Genomic DNA, 9889 nt, shown 5'->3' with positions numbered 1-9889 from the left:
ATTGTCACCTAGGTCATAAACCGGGAACCCTTGCCTATGTCCTTAAAAAAAAAATATATATATATTCAGTAGTTACGAAGTTGTCTTTCTAGAAAATACTATGTCTGTACCATGTCGCACAGGAAGTGATGTCAAAAGTCCATTTTTCTTTCTAGAAGTATGAGCCCCCCCCCCCCCAACTCTGCACACCGTTGACAGGGCTTTAACTCTTTGTCTTCATCTCAATAACGACAGTCTCTTCTTCTCCTTTACAGACCAACCAGAGACCAAGAAGGTGGCACCTAATGACTGTGAGTATCTGCTAGGCCAGGGACCTCGCAGTACAATATTATCACCGTACTTAGGTGCGCGATATGACATTTTATTCCCGATTCTCACAATTCTATAGGTATTGCGATTTGATGTTCCAGACGGTCTTGTTCACCATGTGTCTGCTGCAGGGGGACGCGGGAGAAAACGAGCTTTGACCTCAGAACTAAAATGTCTGAAAACAAATTGGCTTCCTATTTGTATAAATCAAGGAAAAATACAAAAGATTTCTGGTGCAGCAAACTGGCGACAAAATTCTAGAATATATCGTCAATAATAATATCCTGTTGAGTGACTATCGGTTGTTGTCGCTCATCTCTAGCTCGCTGTTAAAGGGCAGGTGTAGGTTGTCCTGTTAAAGGACAGGTGTAGGTTGTCCTGTTAAAGGACAGGTGTAGGTTGTCCTGTTAAAGGACTAACCATTTAAGTGTTTTTAGTGATTCATCCTGTGGTAGCAGGATTACAAGATTCTGTTATATTTATGCACCAAATGGTTGTTTTTAGTTAATAGAGTGAGGTTCTTAGGACCTCCCTCTCTGAGTTAGGACCTCCCTCTCTGAGTTAGGACCTCCCTCTCTGAGTTAGGACCTCCCTCTCTGAGTTAGGACCTCCCTCTCTGAGTTAGGACCTCCCTCTCTGAGTTAGGACCTCCCTCTCTGAGTTAGGACCTCCCTCCCTCTCTGAGTTAGGACCTCCCTCCCTCTCTGAGTTAGGACCTCCCTCCCTCTCTGAGTTAGGACCTCCCTCCCTCTCTGAGTTAGGACCTCCCTCCCTCTCTGAGTTAGGACCTCCCTCCCTCTCTGAGTTAGCTGAGGGGTCTTTTTTTAATGGAGCTTGGGCTAGCAAATGATTTTTAAGGGATGATTAGTGATTAAAAACCAACAGCTGGCATTCCATAGATCAGATGTGGTGGGTGTCACAGAGAGAGAGCCTGGAGCAACAGAACAAAGGCCCCAGTATTCCTCATTGTCCTAGCATCTAGGAGACAACACCAGAGGCAGATGACCTGAGGATGAACCCCAAGTGGCTTATGGTGCCCCTTAATGTATTTGGGGTCGCGGTTGAATCAGCTGAGACATTTTGGTATCGGGTATATATGGAACAGGTCTGTGAAGGGTCGTGCCAACTTGTTTTCATTTGTTTCATTATTGCAATAATAATGATGATGGATTGAAGAAATGACCGTCTCTCTTATTTGAATAGAATATTCCACCACAAGTCTCCTATTCTTCTCAATGTGTTGCATGGCAGCAATTAACGTTGGGTGGGCCTTTGGGTCTTTCAGAGAGTAACTTGTCAACGTTGGGCCTTAAGGTGAAAGGCTTTAGTCTAAAAGTAGTGCACTGTATGTATAGTTGTGATGTGGGAGGAAATATTTGATAGTTAAATATCACAATGTTATTTTGTTATTACCAATGTAGTCATTGGTTCTTTGACTCGAAGTATCAATTTAGAAGAAAAAAATTTGGTAGGTAGCGTCAGCTAGTGCTAGTCTCCTGTACCTGCGCCAAAAAGGCCTGCATTTTTCACGAGTCGTCTTGGGTATGACGCTACAAGGTTGGTACGCCTGTATTTGGGGAGTTTGTCCCATTCTTCTCTACAGATCCTCTCCAGCTCTGTCTGGTTGGAGGAGGAGCGTTGCTAGGCAATATGTTCGGAACATCAAATTGCATTACATAACGTATCGGCACCTAAGTATCACGCTAATATCTTGTTGTGAGGTACCTGGTCATTCCCAGCCCTACTATATAGCGACTAGGGTCATTCCCGGCCCTACTATATAGCGACTAGGGTCATTCCCAGCCCTACTATATAGCGACTAGGGTCATTCCCAGCCCTACTATATAGCGACTAGGGTCATTCCCAGCCCTACTATATAGAGACTATGGTCATTCCCAGCCCTACTATATAGCGACTAGGGTCATTCCCAGCCCTACTATATAGCGACTATGGTCATTCCCAGCCCTACTATATAGCGACTATGGTCATTCCCAGCCCTACTATATAGCGACTATGGTCATTCCCAGCCCTACTATATAGCGACTAGGGTCATTCCCAGCCCTACTATATAGCGACTAGGGTCATTCCCAGCCCTACTATATAGCGACTAGGGTCATTCCCAGCCCTACTATATAGCGACTAGGGTTCCTGTTGGTACACCTGGACAGGGTCCTGTTTTCAGCTTAGCTTCCTGTTCTACTTCAGTTCTGGTTATTTTGACCGACATCACCAGGGTCTTTCTTCGTCGGTGCTCCCCCTCCTGATATTTGTCTTTGGTTTCCTCGTTGCAGCGTTCTCAACAGCGATGGGAATGGGAGGAATGGGAGGTGGAGGAATGGGAGGTGGAGGACCACGATCGTTGTCAGAGGAGTTCAAGGTTCCTGACGGATGGTTGGATTCAGTAGTACCAACTCTTCTAGCATGAGTTTTATGTCCAATCCCTACCCATGCTCTTTATGTTTAGGCCCCATACCGTGGCCCGGTTTGTTTCTGCCAAATGTTAGTCCCGAAACCTGAAATACTGGAATTTCCTTCTATTAGCTGCTCTTCTCTGTCATTTGCTCCCAGCTCGACTCTGGGTCTGAGTATCCATAGCAACGGTTCCGGTTGGGCCTGCTCTGCTCAATGACACGACTCGAGAGCGGTTGGCTCTTAGCTACTTTTCCCCAGTTTCCTCAGAACTCACGACAACTCGAGGAACATTTATTGTTTGTTTGTGTTTGTTTCCTGTGAAATAAACTTGTTTTTCTGTTTTGACCTACCTGCCCCCTAATGTAATTTACTATCAGGGGCCTGCTGGCTAGCGGAGCTTTACCCCACACACACACACACACACACACACCGTGCAGATGGACATTGGGGGGGTTGATTGACACATCTTCTCTGACCCCAGTTATTGGAAGAGGAGGAGAACAGATATCCCGCATGCAACAGGAAGCGGGCTGCAAAATCCAGATCGCCCCCGGTAAGGTTTCCTCCAGACATACTGATCTAAATGTCCTGTAATAATGGATCCCGATTAACGGGCACTTTTCACCATATAACCTTGTCTTGTTTGTTGCACAGACCTGTAACTAAGGCCCAGAGTGTTTCCGGGTCATGAGACTCGTGACCCCCTTGTCATAATGGGTTCATTTAGCTGTCCTCTTGATCTCTCTGTGTTGTAGACAGTGGAGGAATGCCTGATAGGTCGGTGACACTGACTGGATCCCCAGACTCCATACTGTACGTATAGTTCCCCTGTTCCCTGTTGCCCGGCCCCCTGTTCCTCCCGCCCCCTGTTCCCCGCCCCCGTTTGCCCGCCCCCGTTGCCTTGCCCCCGTTGCCCGCCCCGTTGCCGCCCCCTGTTCCTCCCGCCCCTGTTCCTCCCGCCCCTGTTCCTCCCGCCCCTGTTCCTCCCGCCCCCTGTTGCCCCTGTTCCCCTGTTCCTCCCGCCCCTGTTGCCCCTGTTCCCCTGTTCCTCCCGCCCCTGTTCCCCCTGTTCGCCCCGCCCCTGTTCGCCCTGTTGCCCCGCCCCCTGTTGCCCCTGTTCTCTGTGGTGACACTACATTTGTTGATATTTCCGCTGGCAAAGTGTTCCTCGCCCCGTTCCCCTGTTCGCCCTGTTCCCCTGTTCCTCCCGCCCCCTGTTGCCCCACCCCTGTTCGCCCTGTTGCCCCGCCCCCTGTTCCCCTGTTCTCTGTGGTGACACTACATTTGTTGATATTTCCGCTGCCAACGTTGTGTCCCTCGTCAGACACCGTAGCTGACGGTCTTTGCCCCTGATGTGTCTTTTGTAGTCGGGGCCATAGTCCCACTGTCCATGCAGATGTTTTTGTCTCCAACCAGAGCTGCCAAGAGGCTGCTGACGGAGATCGTTGATAAGGGTCGTCCTTCTCAGCCTTCCACCACAACGACGCCGTGGCCCCCGTATGTCTGTCCAGGAGATGCTGGTCCCTGCCTCAAGGCTGGCCTGGTCATCGGGGAAGGGAGGAGAGACCATCAAACAGCTGCAGGAGAGGGCCGGGGTCAAGATGGTCATGATTCAGGAAGGGCCTCAGAACACAGGAGCGGACAAACCTCTACGCATCTCTGGGGAACCTTTTAAAGTCCAGGTTGGTGGTGCAGAGGGGGCCTGGTGGTGCAGAGGGGGGGCCTGGTGGTGCAGAGGGGGGCCTGGTGGTGCAGAGGGGGCCTGGTGGTGCAGAGGGGGGGCCTGGTGGTGCAGAGGGGGGCTGGTGGTGCAGAGGGGGGCCTGGTGGTGCAGAGGGGACCAGTTGGTTAGGAGCCTGGCATGTGCCTCTGTACCGGTTGGTTAGGAGCCTGGCATGTGCCTCTGTACCGGTTGGTTAGGACCCTGGCATGTGCCTCTGTACCGGTTGGTTAGGAGCCTGGCATGTGCTTGATTGGCTGAGTTTACACAAGAAGCTCAATTCTAATCTTTCCCACTAATTAGGAGAAGGTGTGTTGGGCTGCCAGTCCCTGAACAAGGTACCCGTGTACTGTCATGCTGACTGGTCTCGTCTCTGGTCCTCAGCAAGCCAAGGACATGGTGATGGAGCTAATCAGAGAGCAGGGCTTCAGGGAGCAGAGAGAGAGTACGGCTCAGGATGGGAGGCGGCGGCGGAGGAGGAGGAGGGTGGTGGAGGAGGAGGAGGAGAGGGCCTAGATGTAAGTGTACAGTAACTCCCACACTACACTTGTCTTCACTGCCACATAATGGGTTCAGTTGACTCTGCGACTCAACCAGCAGATGTTGAGTTTGCAGCTTCTCTACATTTTTCCGTATGAAGGTCAGTTGGTGAAGATTGGACCTGCCGTCTGGGATGGGAGGAGACTGTAACGGCTTTATTTTGAATGTGTGGGTTGATCTGAAGGCATTGGAGTTGACTTCTAACCAGGGCCCGGTTTCCCGACAGCGATGACAATTAGACTTCTGAGTGTTTTTTGTTTATTTAACGATGCCTCTTTCCTTCAACGGCCGAAGATGTAACGTGTGTTTTCCCAGAACACCACACTGAGAGAAGGTTCACTAAGGTTGTTGAGGCGTAGTGTTGATACTGATAGGATGGAAACAAAGGGAGCTCTCAGATCAGCTTTCTCCATTCAAATCTGACCTTTAACATTATAATTATTTCACCAAACTGACAAGGGATCAGCTCCTAGAGAGAGATTACCAGCTGTGGCTGCAAGTAATGAGGTGTTTTTTTCCCCCTAATGCTTAGCCAATAAGAATACACTAAATCCCTGATTGGGCACATCATTGTGTTCATGTTAGGATACACATCATGAGATATATTGAGACTAATTACAGACAGTAGCCGACAAGTAGCAAAATAGAACTCAATGGAATGGACATGAAATGTATTTCCATATGATTTGAAATAGGAATATATATATAGCTTACTGTGTATCTTATTGTGGTCATCTCATTTTTTTATTTTTATTTTGTTGACCTCTAACCTGGCCTGTGTCCTCCCTCCTCAGGTTTGAGTTGACCTCTAACCGACCCCGTGTCCTCCCTCCCTTAGGTTCCTGTCCCCAGGTTTGAGTTGACCTCTGACCTGGCCTGTGTCCTCCCTCCCTTAGGTTCCTGTCCCCATGTTTGAGTTGACCTCTGACCTGGCCTGTGTCCTCCCTCCTCAGGTTTGAGTTGACCTCTAACCTGGCCCGTGTCCTCCCTCCCTTAGGTTCCTGTCCCCAGGTTTGCGGTAGGAATCGTGATCGGGAGAAACGGAGAGATGATCAAGAAGATCCAGAGCGACACAGGAGTCAGGATCCAGTTCAAACCAGGTGAGACCTCACTGACTGACAGTCTGTGCTTGTAAAGTTGGTTCAGTCGCGGGTCTCCAACCCTGTTCCTGGAGATCTACTGTCCTGTAGGTTCAGTCCAACCCTGTTCCTGGAGATCTACTGTCCTGTAGGTCCAGTCCAACCCTGTTCCTGGAGATCTACTGTCCTGTAGGTCCAGTCCAACCCTGTTCCTGGAGATCTACTGTCCTGTAGGTTCAGTCCAACCCTGTTCCTGGAGATCTACTGTCCTGTAGGTCCAGTCCAACCCTGTTCCTGGAGATCTACTGTCCTGTAGGTCCAGTCCAACCCTGTTCCTGGAGATCTACTGTCCTGTAGGTCCAGTCCAACCTGTTCCTGGGAGATCTACTGTCCTGTAGGTTCAGTCCAACCCTGTTCCTGGAGATCTACTGTCCTGTAGGTCCAGTCCAACCCTGTTCCTGGAGATCTACTGTCCTGTAGGTCCAGTCCAACCCTGTTCCTGGAGATCTACTGTCCTGACCCAGTTTCAATGTACAGTCAAGTGTCTCACTAGAGGGAGACTTTACTGACAGTGCAGCTTACCAGGAGAGAGAGCCTGTCCTTAGTCAATGGAAAGCACCAGGAACTAAACCCTTTACGCCTGGGGGCTGCTGCTGGTGCTAAGGGAAATGCTGACATCTCTTAATCTCCTTTTTCTCTCTTCTCTCCCTTCCTCCCCTTCTCCAGATGACGGCACTACTCCGGAGAGGATAGCCAGATCATAGGTCCTCCAGACCAGTCAGCATGCAGCAGAAATCATCACTGACCTTCTGAGGAGTGTCCAGCAGGGGGTTTATGGTCCTAACGGAGGGGCAGGGGGAGAGGCAGGGGGCAACGGGGTGGTAACTGGAACATGGGTCCTCCGGGAGGATTGCAGGAGTTCACCTTCACCGTCCCTACCATGAAGACTGGACTCATCATCGGCAAAGGTAGATGAACTTAGATTGAGCTAGAGACACCTATGGGCTTTATAGGACCCTGTTTTACCGTCCTGTTCTACCTTCCTGTTCTACCTTCCTGTTCTACCTTCCTGTTTTACCTTCCTGTTTTACCTTCCTGTTTTACCTTCTTCCTGTTATACCTTCTTCCTGTTATACCACCTTCCTGTTATACCACCTTCCCGTTATACCACCTTCCCGTTATACCACCTTCCCGTTATACCACCTTCCCGTTATACCTCCTTCCCGTTATACCTCCTTCCCGTTATACCACCTTCCCGTTATACCACCTTCCCGTTATACCTCCTTCCCGTTATACCTCCTTCCTGTTTTTACAGGTTGGAAGACTTAACAAAACATATCTGATACTTTCATACACAAGGTAGAACACACACACACACACACACACACACACACACACACACACACACACACACACACACACAGCTAAAACACTACTACACAGGCCTCGACACAGGCTGTCACTAACTGTAGTACAACATCGCCTAAAGCTGATGCCTAGTCCGTTAGATGCTTGTGAGGACTGGCAAGCATACACGTGTTACAGTAAATTTGACCAACTTAAGAGGGAAAGATGGTTTGGTAGTTTAATTTCTTCCTCATGCCTGCTTCAGTGAGAATATTGTGACTAATATAGTTAATTGTGGGCAGCTGTGTCCCTCCAGGCCTTCTCTGTAGTAGAGGGTCTGCCTCCAGCTGCTCCTAGAGCAAAGTAGAGGGTTTCTGTCCCACCACCTAAAGAACCAGTGGAGGGTCTCGTTCCCCTTCTCACACCCATCCAGTGTCTAGGTCCTTCCCCTTCTCACACCCATCCCACGCCTAGGTCTCGCTCTCCTCTCACACCCATCCCACGTCTAGGTCTCGATCCCCCTCTCACACCCATCCCACGTCAGGTCTCGATCCCCTTCACACCCATCCCACGTCCAGGTCTCGTTCTCTCACACCCATCCAGTGTCTAGGTCTCATTCCCTTCTCACACCCCATCCAGTGTCTAGGTCTCGTTCCCCTTCTCACACCCATCCCACGTCTCCAGGTCTCGATCCTTCTCACACCCATCCCACGCCTAGGTCTCGATCCCCTTCTCACACCCATCCAGTGTCTAGGTCTCTGCCCTTCTCACACCCATCCAGTGTCTAGGTCCTTCCCCTTCTCACACCCATCCAGTGTCTAGGTCTCGTTCTTCTCACACCCATCCCACGCCTAGGTCTGGCTTTCCTTCTCACACCCATCCAGTGTCTAGGTCTCATTCCCTTCTCACACCCATCCAGTGTCTAGGTCTCCTGCCCCTTTCTCACACCCATCCAGTGTCTAGGTCTCCTGCCTTCTCACACCATCCCGTGTCTAGGTCCGGCCTCCCTCACACCCATCCAGTGTCTAGGTCCTGTTCCTTCTCACACCCATCCCACGTCCAGGTCTGCCTTTCTCACACCCATCCAGTGTCTAGGTCTGCCTCCTTCTCACACCCATCCCACGTCTGGGTCTCGTTCCTTCTCACACCCATCCCACGTCTAGGTCTCGTTCCCCTTCTCACACCCATCCAGTGTCTAGGTCTCGTTCCCCTTCTCACACCCATCCAGTGTCTAGGTCTCGTTCCCCTTCTCACACCCATCCAGTGTCTAGGTCTCGATCTCCTTCTGGAATGGGATTTTCCCCAGATTAAAATAAATAAATAATAATAGATCTGAAACTACGTCCCCCTAGAAAACATTCAGGTTTTTATTACGTTTCCATGTAGTAGGACAGTGTTTGTCCTGATTATGTCTCTGTAGTAGGACAGGGTTTGTCCTGATTATGTCTCTGTAGTAGGACAGGGTTTGTCCTGATTATGTCTCTGTAGTAGGACAGTGTTTGTCCTGATTATGTCTCTGTAGTAGGACAGGGTTTGTCCTGATTATGTCTCTGTAGTAGGACAGGGTTTGTCCTCATTATGTCTCTGTAGTAGGACAGTGTTTGTCCTGATTATGTCTCTGTAGTAGGACAGGGTTTGTCCTCATTATGTCTCTGTAGTAGGACAGGGTTTGTCCTGATTATGTCTCTGTAGTAGGACAGTGTTTGTCCTCATTATGTCTCTGTAGTAGGACAGTGTTTGTCCTCATTATGTCTCTGTAGTAGGACAGTGTTTGTCCTCATTATGTCTCTGTAGTAGGACAGGGTTTGTCCTGATTATGTCTCTGTAGTAGGACAGGGTTTGTCCTGATTATGTCTCTGTAGTAGGACAGGGTTTGTCCTCATTATGTCTCTGTAGTAGGACAGTGTTTGTCCTGATTATGTCTCTGTAGTAGGACAGGGTTTGTCCTCATTATTTCTCTGTAGTAGGACAGTGTTTGTCCTCATTATGTCTCTGTAGTAGGACAGGGTTTGTCCTCATTATTTCTCTGTAGTAGGACAGTGTTTGTCCTCATTATGTCTCTGTAGTAGGACAGTGTTTGTCCTGATTATGTCTCTGTAGTAGGACAGGGTTTGTCCTGATTATGTCTCTGTAGTAGGACAGGGTTTGTCCTCATTATGTCTCTGTAGTAGGACAGGGTTTGTCCTCATTATGTCTCTGTACTAGGACCTGTTTTTGTAGTAGAGTCCAAACCTCTTCCTGTTCTCTGTCCCACTCCAGGAGGAGAGACCATCAAGGGCATCAGTCAGCAGTCTGGAGCGCGATGAGCCCAGAGAAATCCTCCCAACTCCGACCCTGGCAACATTAAGATGTTCACCGTCCGAGGATCTCATCAACAGATAGACTACGCACGGCAGCTGGTCGAGGAGAAGATCGGGGTGAGTGGGTTTTCAGTGTCTCTAGTAGATATCCTACATATCAATGTGAAGCTCAGTCACCGGAC

The 9889-nt window shown here is 49.6% G+C and overlaps 1 pseudogene; it reads left to right on the top strand.

Moving 5' to 3' along the window:
- The first annotated feature begins 208 nt into the window (after nucleotides 1-208).
- Nucleotides 209-9889, top strand: part of LOC135563131 (far upstream element-binding protein 1-like) — a 48787-nt pseudogene continuing 39106 nt past the window's right edge.

The sequence above is a fragment of the Oncorhynchus nerka genome, linkage group LG20, assembly GCF_034236695.1.
Source record: "Oncorhynchus nerka isolate Pitt River linkage group LG20, Oner_Uvic_2.0, whole genome shotgun sequence".
Taxonomy (NCBI): domain Eukaryota; kingdom Metazoa; phylum Chordata; class Actinopteri; order Salmoniformes; family Salmonidae; genus Oncorhynchus; species Oncorhynchus nerka.
The sequence above is the reverse complement of the archived record's forward strand: the minus strand, read 5'-3'. Positions and strand labels throughout refer to the sequence as shown.